The sequence below is a fragment of the Martes martes genome (assembly GCF_963455335.1).
Source record: "Martes martes genome assembly, chromosome: 10".
In the NCBI taxonomy this organism is placed as follows: domain Eukaryota; kingdom Metazoa; phylum Chordata; class Mammalia; order Carnivora; family Mustelidae; genus Martes; species Martes martes.
Genome location: NC_137898.1, coordinates 77,526,686 through 77,544,243, shown reverse-complemented (window position 1 = coordinate 77,544,243; position 17,558 = coordinate 77,526,686). Strand labels below are relative to the sequence as shown.

At 49.6% G+C, this 17,558-nt stretch overlaps 1 pseudogene across 1 annotated transcript; it reads left to right on the top strand.

Moving 5' to 3' along the window:
* The first annotated feature begins 2,426 nt into the window (after positions 1–2,426).
* On the top strand, positions 2,427–16,887 carry LOC308350914 (transmembrane 4 L6 family member 4-like; annotated as a pseudogene). Its single transcript has 6 exons — positions 2,427–2,652; positions 5,067–5,210; positions 11,718–11,834; positions 12,138–12,284; positions 14,187–14,462; positions 16,826–16,887. The product of its transcript is annotated as a transmembrane 4 L6 family member 4-like (transcript).
* Positions 16,888–17,558: the final 671 nt, after the last annotated feature.

The window sequence follows — 17,558 nt, the reverse complement described above, 5'->3', positions numbered from 1 at the left end:
TCTGAGCCTCAGAATGATCAGCAGCAAGTGAGTAAAATAAGCCTAATAATGATGTGTCTGTCTCTGGACCGTTGCAGGATGAAGTGAGACGACACCTGTGAACATGACGGCACCTATTTTTGCTATGATTTCCAACTACCTAGCTATCTAAACTTGAACGAGTGGTTACTACTCTCTCTGGGGCTGTGCTTCCTAGGAAATGAAGGGACTGGACTTCTGAGAGTCCGCTGCACCTTTAACATTCTCTGCAAGGACCCAAGAGAATGTACCAGCTTCTCACCATTTCATTAAGCACCCACCTTGGGTGCTGCATGTTTCCCCTTTCCAAACATGACCCCGGTCTCCCCCCATCACACCCTCCCTTTCTTCTTAAAAAGAATCTGCAGTTTTCCTGGAGAGTTAGCACAGCTGTATTCAGCAACTGCATGCAGCAAAAGCTGTGACCTCCAGGCATTGAGGAGAAATGGGGGGCTTTTGGCTTGGAACCCTTGTACAGGACATAAGAAGGCTCAGCCATGCTCCCAGCACCTACTCAGCTGCCCTAAGTAGGCATAACTGCAGGTGGAAATGAACAGACCTACACTGAGTAACAGATCTGTTATTCACCAGTTGCCAGACCCTGGAATCTTACCTCACTGTTATGAGCCAGCTTCCTCCTGCGACTATGGAGCTGTTACCCCACAGAGACGTTCTGAGGATTGAATGAAATCCTGTCAATCATGTGTCATTGTTGTCTATTGTAACATCTTATTTCCCATTAAGTGATACATTCTCATTACAACTACTGTGAGTGATCATAATGGGGAGTGATGTCAGCAGTCTCGATGGCCTTCATCCACCCAGGGGAGCCAGAAGCAGCACCCCATCCAGGCATCGTCTTTCCGCAGTCCTGAATTTAGATCTCAGATAGAGATAAACCCCCAGGGGAGCCTGGGTGGCTCAGTCAGTTAAGCATCTGCCTTCAGCTCAGGTCATTATCCTGGGGTTCTGGGATCAAGCCCTGCATCGGGCTCCCAAGGGAGCCCGCTTCTCCCTCTCCCATCACCTCATGCTCTTTCTCACTATCTCCCTCTCTCTCAAATAAATCAATTCTTTAAAAAAAGAAAAAAGAAAGAAACCACCATGCATTCTCATCCTGCTTAAGCCATGGTTCATTAGTAATGAACAAGTTCATTGTTCACTAGTAATCATGGGTTCCTCTGTGGAGGAAGGTGGGGAGTAGAAAGCTTAGGCCCAGCTTTGTCCCCAAAGAGAGGGCCCTGGCTGTGCAAACTGTCCCAGGCTGCCCCCATGGGAAGGGACAGTGGTGGTATCGGACCTCTGTTTCTGGGGACCGAGGTGGTGAATGAAACACCATCCATGAGCCAGTTCACAGTCTCAGCATGCACCTGAGTTGAGAATGGGCACAAAAGAGGGTTAAGAGAGCACCACCTGTTGCAAAATAGGAAACCCTCCCTGGGCCGCAGAGACTCGTTCCAGAGCCCCTGAGTCCCTGAGCACCAGTGTCACAAGCTTTTCCAGCAGCTTCACTCCGCAAATGAGATACTGAGTTTACTCCAACCATTTATGCTCAGGAGCAGCGAGAGCAGAGAAAAAAACAAGATGCAAAACCTTTCCCTCTTTCCACGGGCCTCCATCCCAGCTTCTCGGAAATCTCCAGGGTTGATATTAACAAAAAAGAGAGAGGAAGGAAAATTTTTCCCATAAAGAAAATGGGAAGCCAAGAGGATTCGGATCCCCTTAGATCTTTACTCGGTGGTTGCCATGCATTGAGAGCTTTGTATGAAGAGTTTCTGAATATATTGTCTGATTCTCAAACTCTCAACAATCCAAAAATGCCTACTTAGGGCAGCTGAGTTGGCGCTGGGAGCCTGGCTGAGCCTTCTTACATCCTGTAGAAGGGTACCAAGCCAAAAGCTATGGTCAGTCCCACTTTCCAGATGAGGAAATTAAGGTGAATGATGTAAAATCTGTGACCTTGACCTGGTCCAAGATCACACAGTTGCTAAGCGAGGGAGCCAAGGTTTGGATCCAGGACCTAATTCCTAATCATTAGGGGAACTCCCAGGGAATGGATGAAAGAGCCAGAACAGGGTAACAGCGAGTTCCTGAACATTTCTTCTGTCCCCCAATCCTTTAAAGAAAGCCTGTTGAGCTATCTATTCTGAGCCACATGCTTTCACATTGAACGTACTTCCTTTAGTCCACACGCCACCAACTAGGAAGACAATACTTTATTTAAGGGGGGACCTGAGGCCCAGAGAGGGGAGAAGGCTTCCTAGCCCACATCACCAAGGGGAGCTGGCCTTGGCATCTCCCTCTTGTGGCTCTGAGGTCACTGCACTCCCTCCTGATTCTGCAGTGTCCAGCGCAGGCAGTTTTCTGGTATTGGTTGTTTTCTCTCCCCCTTCCAGGGAAGATCCGCCATGTGTTCTGAGACGGGCTCCACATGCATGGGCATGCTGCTCTTGGCCTTGGCCATCACAGCCGTCGTCACCAAAGTCCTACCGTATCTTCCCAGTGGGCAGGTGCTGGAGCCTGCCAAGATCACAGACGTGGTCTGGTTTTTCCATGGCTTCCTTGGCTGGACTCTTGGGAAAAATGAGGCTTAGTTACCTTGCCTCCTCCGAGTCACCAATCATCTCATCTTGGGCCCACTTTCCCTGGGCCCCCAGAACGTGGCTAGCTCTCTCCCTCCATTCCCATGACACACGACACATAGACACTCAGCACACAGTACTGCCAGCATGTATTTCTGTGCTCCCCCTTGGGTCTGTGAGCCTCTCAAGGACCCAGCCCCAGTCTCATTCACCTTTGCCTTCTAAGCCCCTACCCAGCAAAGTGCTGCCTTTGACTAGAGTTTAATATGAGCTTGTTAATTGCATGAGCGATACACTATAAAAAGCACAATAACCTACTACTTGTCAGGTTCATCAGGTTTCAACCTCCCATCGAGGCTTCCCTAGGCAAAATTATGGGGTTGGCCACCTTTTCCTGTAAAAGAACAGATAGTAAATATCTCCAGCTTTGCAGGCTGTGTGGTCCCTTGTTTCAACTACTCACCTCTGCCACCAAAGGGCAAAAGCAGCCACAAACGGTACATAAACAGGTGGGTGTGGCCATTGTTCCAATAAAACTTTATTCATAAAGATAGGTAACCTGCTGAACTTAGGCCACCACCTTCAGGTACGGAGTAGGCACACAGGCATACACAGCGCAGGAAGAACTCACAGGAAAGGGTGATCATCTCCCTTCCTATTTCTTGTCCCCACACAGTAGTATACGCAGTGCCCGTCTGTCCCCTCGCCCCTCTCCACCCCATGCTGGCAGAGGCTGGGCCATCTTGCCCAGAAGCACATTTAAATCAGCAATACCTGGGCAAAGCTTGTTTCTGTCTCAGCTCAGAGCCCTTCCTGAGAGGCAACACAGACCTCCCTGAGCCTCGGTAAAAGTGCAAGAACATGAAGTGAGAACACACTCAGGGCTCCCCGCACATACCTGGCATCCAGTTACGTGTCCTCTTTCCTGGCGCAGGTTACCAGCTCCTCCGCTGACCAGAGCCAGCCCAGCACCATCTCCTGCCTGGCCCACCTTGCTTACTCCCACAGGACATGCGTCTGCTCTGCCATCAAGCAAATGCAGAACTCCCCTTGGCCTCGCTCTCCTCCCCTGCAGGCTATCTAGAAACATCAGTGCCCACCTTCTCTCAGGATCATAAAGAGAAAATGCTGAAATCGCTGAAGGGAGTCGAGTCAAGCAGCTGGAGGGAATTTAGGTTCCGTATTAGCAGGATCTCAGAACTTGACTGGGAGAGGGTGGCCCAGAGGGAAAACATTGCCCAGTCCTCATGAAAGCAGAGTGGAGCCTGACTCAGTCCCTCTTCCTCCTCTTTCTTTCTTTCTCTTTCCCCCTTTTCTTCCTCCCTTCCCTCCCTTCTTTTGGTGTTCAGTCAGTCTTTGGGGTCCGTTCTTGGCCAGCCCTAAGGCAGCAAAGGCAGAGGCCCTGGTTGGAGAGAGGAGGGTGCGTTGGCGCCATATTGAAAGGCGGAACAGGCTGCCGGTGGTGAGGGGAGGGAGCGGTCCCAGCTGGCTCCAGCATTCTGGCCCGGGCACCTGGGGAGACGGTGGGGGCATTCGCTGGGGCAGGGACCTCAGGGATACAGCCTGGAGGGAGACAGAGGTTCTCCATCCCCTGAGGGATCAGAGGAAGCTTGGCTCGGCCTGAAGCCCAAGAGAGAAGGAGGATGGGGAACCATGACAGAGAGGTGATGGGGAACCCCAGGGGCCAAGGGTCACCCAGGGTCATGAACGGAATGAGAGGAGAAAGGAGGCCCAGGTCAAAATCCCAGGCTGCGCTGCAAACTAAAAGTCATGAAGAAGCGGGAAAGCGTGGGAAGGAGACTGAAAAAGAACACCTGGAAGGTTCGGGTGACGGTGGAAAGGGGAAGTGAGAAGAGCAGAGAACATTGCAACGAGTGAGGAGTCACAGTGCCCACTGCTGCAGGAGGGACAGCGGCTGGGCCCGGCCAAGCATCTGGGGCACGGGTTCTTGGCTGGAGCAGTCCTGGGGCTGGGAGGGCTCCAGAGGGCAGAGGGCTCAAGAATGAGTGCCGGTGAGGAGCCGGGCTCCGAACGGGGGGAAGAAAGGGCAGGAGGCCGAGCTGCCTTCCTGCTTGGAGGAACAAGCTCTCAAAAGCCCCAGGGGACACTCTGCGGACAGTAAGAAACACAACCCCTCACTTAGCATCAGCTCCAAGCAGAACATGATTGAAGGATCTGTGGGAGATCGACCAGGATGCACGGTTTCTGCCCTTGAGCAGTAACTGTAACAGGAATTTGCACGAAGCTTTAAGCATAGACTTCATTCCCTTCCTGTAGAACTTAGCAAAGTGGGAATCCCTCTCCCCTCCTTCTGGGCAAAGAAATGAGGCCTAGGCTGATTAAGTCATGTGACCCCAGCCACACAGCCGACATGGGGCAGAAATGGGGCGCAAACACCCGTCTGAGTCCAGAATCTGTCATCTCTCGATTTCTCTCACCCGCTGCGTCCACGCACCTGCAACACAGGACACGGAGAAGGACGGCATGCGTGGGGCTATGGCGGCAGGGGCCGTGCTCCACGTCGCGTCCCAGGTGAACAGGACATGGAGGCAGCTGGAGGGCTGCTCCAGACACTGCTGCTTTTCAGATGAGACACAGAAACGGGGCCATGTGAGTCAGAGCCACACCCCACCCCTACCCCACCGTTCTACCCTCCCCACCCAGTAGACGGCCTTTCTGGGGGCTGCCTTCCTCCTGCAGTCAGCCACAGCCATACTGGACTGGACTGGACAAGTACTTGCCCAGCGACATGTCATCTCCTTGGTAGGGAAGTCCCCCACAGTCTCCCCCTACTGTCGCTGGAAGGCAGCCTCGCGACATCAGCAAGGCTGTCATCTCAGAAAACCGATGCCAAGAATAAAAACTCTCTATTTGCACGGTGTCTCGGACTAACCCAGAACTGGGCATCTGGGACGAGCAGACCCTGACTTGGGTACTCCGGGGACCGAGAAACAGAGCCCCCATTTTTAAAAATTTATTTGTATTTCTTGTAACCAGGGATTGTTTTTCAACAATATCACCTGCAGATTTAGCAAGACCTTTAGGAGGGACAGCTTCAGACCAGTCCATGGTGTGGTTTGGGATCACTCAGGGGCCTGACTGGGAGGAGAGGGACTGCCATGCCTGGGGGTCTGCCCGGCCCCACGGAGATGAGGTTCTTATGCTCCTTCAGGCCAAGGGAGATGGACAAACACACAAATAATGGACAAACTCACCCCATGGGGAGGGTTCCTGCTGCAACGGAGCCCAGGGTCTGCAGAAGAGGGAATAGTTTACCTTTGGGAACTAAGAGAGGCATCCCAGAGAAGAAGATGTCTGCGCTGTGTTGCACAGAATGAGCAGGTGTTGGTGATGATGCAAAGGCCATGGTGCCGTAATGCAGACAAAGGCAAAACCCCGCATGACTTGTACACCAGGCTGACGAGTCGCTTCTCTCCCTTGAAACCTTTGCCCACAAGCGTTTCTTGAGCACCTACTATGTGCTAGCACTGTTCTAGGCATGAGGGACACAGCAGTGGGGAAAAAAGTCAACAAAACTCCTGCTTTCCTAGCGCTTAGTGGGTTAGCGAGAAACCACAAATGACCCACTGTAACATAATGTCAGGTGGAGAGGGCTCCGAAGGAAATAGAGGAAAGGAAAGAAGGCACAAGCTATGTGAGGAGGTGGCGTTTGAGCAGCCTCTTGGAGGAAGAGAAGAATAAGCCATGTGATATGTGGGGGCGAGCATTCCAAGCAGAGGGAATAGCCTGTTCTATGGCCCTGAACTGGGAATGTGCTAGAGAGTTCCAGAATCACTAAGAAACCCAGGGTAACTAGAGCCAGGTTAAAAAGGTTTAGGAGAGAGGAAGGGAAATGAGGTCAGAGAGAGGAAAAAGTAGCCACTGGAAGTTGAAAGCAGGAGAGAAGCATGACCAGGTCCATCCAGCTACGACCATCTAGCCTGAAACCATCCCTGTGTTCTGACCCCTATCTTGGAGCCTGGCTTGGTCTAAGTACCAGGCCGTGCTCCCCAGAAGGTGCTCAGAGAGACTCAGCACACACATCTTCCAAGATGATTCCCACAGTTCCTGTGTCGGCCCCAAAGTTGTACCCTCACCACACAGTCTCCCACTGGTCCTCCCATTTTACTCAGGGGAACTTTGGGTTCCCCCAAAGGCCCAACATAAGAACAGAAGTAATTCCTGATGTCAGAAAGGTCATGAGAACTAGGACAAGGAGCTCACAAAAGAGAGAGTGTTGGACTACCTTCCAGGATACAAGTACACAGGGACCTGAGGCCCAAAGCTGTCCACAGTTCCCCCTAACCCCTGCCACCAGGACAGCCTGGGGTCCTGGCCTAGCTTTTCCTACCTGGAAGGTTCACATGAACTCTCTATCCCAGCACTGAGTTACCTAGAGTTAACCTTGAAAATCTGAGGTTTTTGTGAATATACGTCATTTAAAGAAATATGTTCATTGAATAAGTGAGAAGCACACATGCTCATTACACCCATCAAGATTTTCCTGAAATTTTTAATATGCTTTATTCATGCCATAAAACAGTTCAGGGCACACAGTCATTCAATAATTTGCATGAGGTCTGCAGGAAGAAGTAGCAGTTCTGATCTTCAAATAGTCCTCTCCTCCGGGGGTTAAGAATACAACTATGCAACCTGATTTCTATCGTTGTTGGGGGGAAAGAAAATGAGGTAGAATATCAGGAGAGGAAAAGGAAAGAGCAGGCCAGTGGGCCCCTAATAACTTCACCTTCTCAGCCCCCAGAGCAGAAAAAGACTCCCATAGTAAACTTTTTAAAAAGATTTTATTTATTGGGGCACCTGGAGGGTGGCTCAGTGGGTTCAGCCTCTGCCTTCAGCTCAGGTTATGATCCCAAAGTCCTGGGATCGAGCCCCACATCCAGCTCTCTGCTCGGCAGGGAGCCTGCTTCCCCCCTCTCTCTGCCTGCCTCTCTGCCTGCTTGTGATCTTTCTCTCTCTTCTCTCTCAGAGAGATCATCTTTAAAAAAAAAAAAAAAAAAGATTTTATTTATGTATTTGCGAGAGAGAGAGAGCACAAGCTGGAGGAACAACAGGCAGAGGGAGAAGCAGGCTTCCCGCTGAGCAGGGAGTCTGATGCGGGACTCGATCCCAGGACCTTGGGATCATGACCTGAGCCGAAGGCAGATGCTTAAAGATCTGAGCCACCCAGGTGTCCCCACAGTAAGCTTTCTAATCAGAAGGAAAAACAAATGCTTCCTGTTTAAGACAACTTGGGACTGAATCTTTGAACCGGAAAGAATCTTAGATGTCAATATTTTAATCCCTCTTCTTTTATAGATTAAAAATGAAGAGCCAAGAGAGGATCACCTCGATCCAGCCTGCAGAGCTAGTGTATGGCACAGCAAGGATAGAATGCAGGTCTCCGGGCTGAACTTGAAAGGATGCCCAGGACAAACTTGACAGTGACCATTCAGGGCAGCAGTTCCTCAGTGGGGTCAGTTCTGGTCAAGGTCTGACACCCAGCATCCCAGATCAGGACCTCCATTCTTCTGGGCCCAAAGGGAGACCTCTCAGGAACCAAGAACAATTTTGATCAAACTCACCAAAGCTTGACTGCTTAATCAGAGTGTCAGGGTACTTATCTCAAGGAGAAATGCTCCTGCCAGGAAAAGATTGGTGGGGAAAGCCAGACCTTCTCTCCCGTCTCTGTGGGAAGTGGCATGCAGGGCAGTGGGAGCCAGAGAGAGTGGAGTTTGAAACCACGCTCCATGGCAGGCCAGCTGTGCGACCCTAGCAAGGCACTTCGACTCTCTGAATCTCAGAGGCTCCCTCTGGAAAATGGGGATATCAGCAGTAGTCCCCTCCTGGGGGATGATGGGCACCACCTGAGATCATAGAGAGTGCCCAGTCCCAAGCCTGGCTCACGGCTGTGCTCAGTCAACGGCAGGGCAGCTCAGAGAGAACGAGAGTGAGGGGCTCTCGAACCATCTCTGTACCTGGTGCTAAGGCGTTGTGATGGTCCGACGCATTTGCACGAAAAAGAGGGAGCTGATAAGAACGCAAACTCCCAATGCTTTTCTCCAGCACAGTGGACACATACCACTCACTCCTAACACTAGGGTTCTCCTTGTACTAAAAGCCATGTTGGCATCCCGCTGAGCAGGGAGCCTGATGCCGGGTTCCATCCCAGGACTCTGGGATCACGACCTGAAGGCAGACGCTTAAACCACTGAGCCATCCAGGTGCCCCAAGACACATTTTCTGACTTAAAATGACGTGCTTGGTTGTGAGCTTGCAAACCCCCATCTCAGACAATCAGGTGAAAGAACACAGTTGGGGAGGGACCAATCATCATTAGTATGGACCAAATACTAAGCATTCATTCCCCGGGGGACATTTTCCCAGATGCTTGCAATAGCAAACACATTCACCAAGCCTCTCTCGGGGTGAGGCGATTTTTTTCATAGAGTTTAATTTCATCCATTATGCATGTATTTCTTGTTCCTGACCCATGGCCCTATCAGGCCTGGGGTGTGCTTTCTCTCTCCCCGCACCGCCAGAAGAAACATGGGGAAAATCATCACAGGATTTACCTCCATATGACAGGGTCCGGAATCTGTGGAGGCAGTTGGTGACAGCTGCTGACCCAAAGCTCCATTCCTCCAGCAGGAAGCAGGAGGCGGTGTGCTCAGCACGATAGGACAGATTCGCAGGTGCAAGGGCCGGAATGACCCATTTTGCCTGGAAGGGGTCATGGAAAACTACAAAGAGGAGATGCATAGTTTTCCCACAGCCTCTATAACAAATGACCAGAAACCCGGTGGCTGAAGACATCAGAAATGTATTCTCACGCCATTCAGGAGCCCAGAGGCCCTAAGTGAATGTGTTGGCGGGGCCCCCTGTTCTGGGCTCTGAGGGAAAACCCATTGCCTGCCCCTTCTAGCTTCTGGCAGCTGTTGGCATTCTTCAGCTCGTGAACACGCCACCCCAGTCTCTGCCCCCCGTCCCCACTTGGCCTTCTCCTCTCTCAAGGCTCCTCAAGGCTCCTGCTGCCTCCCTTATAAGGACACACGTGATTGTACTGAGGGGCCCGCCCAGAGAAACCAGGATAAAATCCTCCCCTTAAGATCCCAACTGAATCCTGTCTTTTGTCATATAAGGTGATATTGACAGGTTGCAGGATTAAGAAGTGAACATATCTTTGGGTGGGGGGTGGTCATTGTTCAGTCTACGACAGGAGACATTTGAACTGGACCTTTGAGGGTGAACCGGAGTTTACCTCATGGCAAAGGGTGAAGGGCATATTCCAAGGCCCAGAGGCAGGGAAGTCCTGGCCCTATCCTGGGAGCCCGGAAGCCGGTGCACTGGGAGGTCTTGATGCTGGAGAGGTGAGGCTCTGGAGGCCGGGCAAGACCCCATCGGGAAGGGCTCAAGTACAACCTTCCGGGCCAATGTTGTCTCCTGCAGGCCTTGAATGTTTATCCTCCCACCACACCCACTCCGGAAGGGCTTATTTCCAGGCTGTATGCTTTCTCTCTTGCAAAGGATAGGCTATCAACTGATGTCCAGTACTTCTAATACCCTCCTTGTAAAGCACAGTGATGTACGGGCGCCTGGCTGGCTCAGCCGGTTAAGCATCCAACTTTTGATTTTGGCTCAGGTCACGATCTTGGGGTCGGGGAATCGGGCTCCGTGCTGAGCGTGAAGCCTGATTGAGATTCTCTCTCCCTCTGCCCCTCCCCACTCTCTCTCGCGCGCTCTCTCTTTCTCTCTCTCTCTCTAAGAAAAATTAAACAAACAAACAAAAAGCACAGGGATATTTGGCAGGGCTCTCGCCAACAGAGATGGGGCTGCCGCAGGAGATCCCAGGAAAAACGAGCCTGGAGAGAGGGTGTGGAGAGAACCGTCTGCAATAGCTCTGGAAGACCCGCCTGCTGGGGTCTGCCGGCTGTTTCCATCTGTCGTCTGGGAGTCAGTCCAGAACCGTCCCATCCTCTGGCTTTCTTATTTCCCCGGTAGCCAGTGGAGTAGCCCATCACCGAACCGAGATTCAGGCGAGAAGGGGCCTTGGAGATCTTACTCCCAAAACACTTCCGCGGATCCGCGGATCCACTCCTGCGTGGCCCCCCTGAAGGACAGAAACACTCCAAGTTCATCTGTTATGCACTTATTATTTCCTGTTCCTGACTCACGGCCCTCTTACACCGCGGCTCTTTGTCCTCTGCAGCGCTGCCTACAGAAAGGTGTGGAAATATCCTTACGAATTGTGCAAACTTGTTTCCATTTGACAACGAGGAAAGGGAAAACCCAAAGAGGCTGAGCAGCCTGCCCAGATTTACATGGCTTTAGTTTGAGATCCAGAAAGGAAGTTTAGGATGATTTTGCCAACCTCGGGAAGAGTATGAGTATAATCTCCTCTCTTCAGCACCAGGCCCACACCTGACCATCTGACCCCAGACGCCTGACACACACACAGTTGGCTCTCGGGTCAGGTGCATCCGAATGAAGGCAGGACTGGCCGAGGTGGGACTCACTCTCTGTCGCCTGACTCCGGGGGTGGTTCTATCTCTCTCCCACGTGCGTAACTGCTTCCCAATGTCCCTGATCACAGCCAGCTGTTCATCACCCTTACGATTCTAATTCAGACACCACATCACTTCTCTTTTCTGCTCCAAAACCCCCTCTCCTGTCTCTTGCAGCCGCCAGTCAGACCCTCCCCACATCCTTAGCCCTCGTATTGTCCGAGAGCCCTTTCCAAGGGGCTACCCGAGCCCTTCCATTCAACCCCAGCTGTCCCCCTCCCTTGCGCCCTGGGGGAGGAAAGACACAAAGTGGATGTGTCAGGAACAAAAGTTCACGCTTTGAAGCAAATCCATCCCTCACCTCTGCCCCCATTAAGGCACTAATAGGCCGGAAGGTCGCCTCCCTTTGACACTGGCGTCACTGCCGCACTCACCCACCCGTCCAGTCAACATGTATTTATGGAGTTTGTACACAGTAAAGCCCTGTGTTGGTCACTGACTCAGCCATTAGAAAAACAAGTACTCATTTACTCGCCCAATCATACAACAAACATTTGCTGAACATCCACCACTGATAGGTTTCATTTAGAGCTGACTGACCGCTTCTCCTGCGAAGGAGTGTGAGGCCTTGTCCAGGGCTAGTGGGGAAAAGCACAGAGATCGGTTACTGATGTCTGCCGTGAGCATGGACAAGCAGACGGGCAGCACACCTCATGCCTGCTGCGGGCAGTGGGTAGGCACCATGGCGGTTCAATGGTGTAACAGTCACGTTTCCAGCTCACGAGTTCGTACCGCATGATTTCATTCTCTAGAACATTCTCACCTTCACCTTCTCAGGGGAAGGTGAATGGACAGATGGCTTCTCAGCTCTAGTACTCCATTCTCTGTGCACTTGGGAAGCAAAAGAAAAACACCTGCCTGGTCTGGGATCTACAAGAGAAGATTCAGATCATCTTTAATTTACCAGGAAACTCAGAGGATGTGTATTTAGAAAGCAGTAACACCTCCCTCTCCCCATTACTCTGTTCCATTGCAGATGCTATTCCCTGTGGTTCCAGCCAAGCAGGGCACTACGGTGACTGTATACAGTGTGGTCATTTCTTCATTGGGTTTGCTCAGTGGCCCCTTCTGTGGACACAGGCAGTGGAAACTACACTTACCCCTTCAGGAATAACAGCCTGGAGTGAGTAGCCTTCGTGGCCTTGTGTCAGTGTCCAACATCTGAAGATGATAACAGCTGATGACCACAAAGAGGGAGTGCTCTCAATATTGACTATCCTACAACGTGGCCAGCTACCTCCATTCACACCCAGTGTCTTGTTCCTCTCGCCACACCTGCTCCCAAAGCAACAGTATCTGAGAAGCGGTTGGCCGAGGCAAGGAGCTCTAGTGTGGCTGAGGAATTAAGCCATCCATCTACAGTATTCAACGCAATATCTTGACTTCACTAGCCCTAATTATTGAACTCAACTGAGTATGTGCTGAGGACCTGCTTAGTACTCGCTAGGCACTGTCATGAGAGAATAGAGTACAGGTGGAGAAAAGAGTACAAAGAAAAGAGAAGACAACTTGGCAAGGAGCTCACAATCTAATTGGGGAGACAATTGCCACACTTGGGGTTGCACAGATATCCTGACATGGCTGGGTCCTGTGATGCACATTTATTTTCCTAAAGAAATAAGAAACCCAGTACCAATGATCAAGAGACACCCTGCCTCTCTTCTCATTTTGTGTTGTCTCCCTAGCAGACCTCATCTGTTCCCATGGCTTTCAGAACCATCCAATCTACATATGTAAATAATCCCAATATGTTTATCTCTAGCCTGGATCTTCTGAATTCTTAACCCAAATATCTAATTACCTTCTTGAAATTTCCTCATCTCACAGCATTTCGGTATTAATATGTCCAAAACCCTTGATGGCCCCCTACAAATCTCCTCTCTCGGTCATCCCCAGCCCATTAGATGGCGCCTAGAGCCTGTGAGTCATCTTTATTCTTCTCCTTTCTCACTTTCCCTGTTAAGTCCATCACCAAGTCCTGCCAATCCTCCCTCCACAGTGTATCTTGAATTGGCCACTGCTCTTCACCCAGACTGCCATCACCCGCTTCTGAATCCTATTCAGTACCCTTTGCCTCCAACAAGTATCCCACTTCCATTCTGCCCTTCAATCCTTTGTCATACATGTGTCCAAGGGGTTTTGTGAGATGGAAAGGTGCTGATAAGGCCATGACATCGTTACATTTAAGAAATGTGTGATCTCATTGGAAACTATATAGAAATGGATATGGGTATATGGGTAAAAGTGGAGATAGAGACAGAGATAGCAAATAATACGTCACTCTGTGAAATATGGCCTGAAAACCTATTCCATGTCCCTCTGTCCAACCCATACTTGCTAATTCCCAATTTCCCTTACGATTTTTGCTTACACACTTTTTCGTCTTACAGTTCACTTCTCTCCTCTCTGACACTGCTCCATCAAGGCCAGGTGACTCCAGCTTTCCCTCTGAGGTCTTCTCCAGTTACTCTAGACCCCTCAGGTTTCCCCCTTCCAAGATAATGATTATGATGTAACTAAAATATATTGCCTATAACATGGCAGGCATTGTGCTAACACCTTATCTGATCTCCCAACCATGCTATGGCATTGATGCTATCATCAACCCCATTTTTTGTATGAAAAGAATCTGATGTATGGCAACATTTAGGCTGGAATTACAACCTAGGTCCATGGGACTTTGAAGCCCAGGCTCTTCTCCCCTCCTAATGGCCCCTGAGATCCGTTAAGCAGTTAAGACCTCGTATCACACAATTTCTCTCTTCTCCATATGCTCTCTTGTGTGGCTATACCTGTACCTACAATGCCTTCCTGAAAAGTGCTAATAGAGGGAAAGATGGTGTGTTCAACCCTCCGACCAATGGGCAATAATATATCTGCTGTCTTTAGGAAGATGAGAACAACGAAGACCCGTAAGCCTGGTAAGCACTTGTGTTTAGACTCATGCTTCTGCATACTTGTAGGTAGGAGCTCCCTCCCTTTACTATCTCTCAAGGTCAGGCTAACATTCTCCTCTGTCCTGCAGGAACAGCTACTTATTCAATCAGCCCACCTGGGCCACGAGCCAAGAGCCTGAGCATATCATCCTCTGGAACGTGGTCTTGCTTTCCATTCTCTTGGGCACTGGGGTAGACGAAGCTGTGCTCACTGCCTTATCGAAGTTGTCAGTGGACTCTGTGACATCTTCTGTGGTACACGGTCAGAAAAGGACAGATCGGTGCTTCTAGAACCCAGGCATTTTCAAGTCATTTCCCCCTGATCTGTTTGCTCTCCTCCTACTCCAACCCCAACACTCTCAGAGGTAAGCCAGTAAAATGCCTTTTGAAACACAGAACTTCATCTGACACTTTGGGCTTGATTTTCTTCTAGGTGAACATCACTGGCTTCTGACCTAAGAACTCACAACTGATTGGCGCATGAAAGAGTCTTCCTCGGGTTCAGAAGAACTGGATTTGGTGAATGTCATCTCCAGAGTTCTGAGGAGCTGAGGGAAAAAACCCAACTTTCTTTCCAGGGTAGATTTTTATAAAAATTGGCTTGAAAACTTGACAACTGTTTTGAAAACTTGATCTTCTTTGTTAGAATCAACATTGTCATTTCCCCTAAATGACCTCTAAGAATGCTATAAGCTGTCATGAGGCCAAATAATAATAGAATAATAATAAATGATAATCTAACAGGAGGTGTTTAGTATACTCATTCCTATATCCCAGGTTCTGTGTTAAGCACTTTATCTACATTATTTCAATTAATCCTATAAAGCAAGTGGCATTAGAACACCACCTTGAGATGAGGAAACAGGCTCAGAGAGGTTCAGTTACTAAAAGTCAATGGATCTAAGTTTTGAATTTGAGCCTGATGTCAACATTTATATTCTTGACCATGCTCCAGTGGTTCTCAGACTTTATTGCTTACACACTAGTTCCATGGATTGTCATAGGTGTTATTCATTCACAAAATAAGGGGTGTGGAGGACTCTTTTGGCAAGTTAATTTGAGATACACTGGATTAAACAAAGTTTAATAGGTTTCTTCACTACAGGACTTGTCAAAACCTTTACAAAGCCAGTATAAAATATTGCTAATCTCCAGAAAGAGCATAGCAAACACATAGTTGCCCAGTCTTTGACCACAAAACCCTTTTCTCATATGGTGTTAATACCTCATGGAGCACACTTTGAGAAACACTGCATAACTCAGTGATGAGGTAGAACCTATCCCACTTAACCCATGTGAATCCAAGAGACTTCTAATCCACCAGAAAAGCACAAAAATATAGGATGAAACAGGTTAAAGACCACTCACCTGTGCTTTAAAGAAAGAAAGAAAGAGAAGAAAGAAAGAAAAAGAGAGAGAGAAAGAAAGAAAGGAAGGAAGGAAGAAAGAGAGAGAGAAGGAAAGAGAAAAAGAAAGAAAAAAGAAAAGAAAAAGTTTTCCGGTAGTATCTGGAATCAGAAGTTTTCTTTTCAGGTTTCTTTACTGTCATTGCAACACACATCTTTGAGAACCCAGTCTACCGCACAAGCTATGACAATTACCAAAGAGGCATCAGACAGGGTCTCTGCTTTATAAGCTTGCCAGCTAATGGATCCTGCATAGTTGATTGCTTCCATAGAAGATACCTAGGACCTCTGCCAGTTCGAATGACACTTTTATACACATTAGAAAAAAGGTAGAGAGGGGCGCCTGGGTGGCTCAGTGGGTTAAAGCCTCTGCCTTCGGCTCAGGTCATGATCCCAGGGTCCTGGGATCGAGCCCCGCATCGGGCTCTCTGCTCAGCAGGGAGCCTGCTTCCTCCTCTCTCTCTGCCTGCCTCTCTGCCTACTTGTGATTGCTCTGTCAAATAAATAAATAAAATCTTTAAAAAAAAAAAAGAAAAAAGGTAGAGGATACAGCTTGGTAATGGTAAATTTTAAAAAGCACCTTCTCTGGTGCCTGGGTGGGTCAGTTGGTTGGGTGACTGCTTTCAGCTCAGGTTAAGATCCGGGAGTCCTGGGATCGAGTTCCACATCGGGCTCCCAGCTCCATGGGAAGTCTGCTTCTCCCTCTGACCCTCTCCCCTCTCATGTTCTCTCTCACTGTCTCTCTGAAATAAATAAATAAAATCTTAAAAAAAAAAAAAAAAGGCACCTTCTCACCCAGTTTGATGCAGCCTGTAGGGGTTGAATATTACCACCCCCCACCCCCAAAATCTTCATGTTTAACAGAACCCTCAGAGTGTGACTTTATTTGGAAATAGGGTTTTTGTAGGGTGCTTGGTTGGGTCAGTGCATTAAGCGTCTGCCTTCAGCTCAGGTCATGATCCTGGGGTCCTGGGATCCAGCCCTGCATCGGTGGATGCTCAGTGGAGAGTCTGTTTCTCCCTCTCCCTTTACTGCTCCTCCTGCTTGTGCTCTTTCTCTCTCTGTCAAGTAAATAAATAAAATCTTTTTAAAAAGAAGGAAAGGAAGAAATTAAATAGAGTCTTCGTAAACATAGTTACGAAGTGGTCATACTGGGTTAGGGTGGGACTTAGGCCACACGCCCTTTCTTCCCCCACCTCATCTCCTGGAAATGCAGCCTTGGGCAGAAGCAACCTGCTCAACGGAACAGGGCGACCCCGCTGCTGTCAGGAGCACCAGCCGCCCTGCTAACGCGGGCTGTTTCTTCAGCTTCCCCTTAACAGGTCCGCTGCCACAAATCCAGACCCACAACCCCCAGACTCTAGATGGACCAAGTGCCCGATGATGAGCCCAGCCCCGCACTGGCACCCAATTGCTCCCTCCACCCTGACAGCACTGTGAGCTGGTCACCCCGTGAGGAAGCTGGGCTGAGGGAGGGCAAGTCTTTAGGACCGTCGGTCCCCCAGATAGAATGGCTCTATAGGCTCCAAGTACTATTTCCCTGGGAGGCACCAAAAAAAAAAAAAAAAAAAAAGGCGCCAAAGCTGACTTTTATTAGCTTTTCCTCGTTGAAATACGCTCTGGGCAAATTCATGGATTTGGAGCAAGGGAGGAGAAAAGTGCTCTACCTCTGGCAGAAGTCCCTCTTGTGGCTCTTCCTTTGGTGAGTAAAAGGAACTCGCTGTTAAAGACACCGAAGTACAAACGTTCTGCTGCCAATAAAATGGGCGGAGGGGGCCCTGAGCCGCCCTGGGGCGGGGAGCCGCTCATAAAGGCGGCAGGGCTCTGCTGACCCCCTCGGGAAGGGCTTCGGAGGGCGGGAAGGGCGCCTCCAACGTTTTAAGTGTGGAGCCAAGCCACTTAAAAAAAAAAAAAAATGTTTATTGCCGAATAGAAAATAACTCTGAAATTAAGTAGATTTTCAGGGCTGGCCTAGGTCTAGTCTTTAGCTACTCCACAATAATTTCCTGAATTCTCACCAGGTGCGGAGGCAAAAGTGCCTGGAGAAAGGAGGGG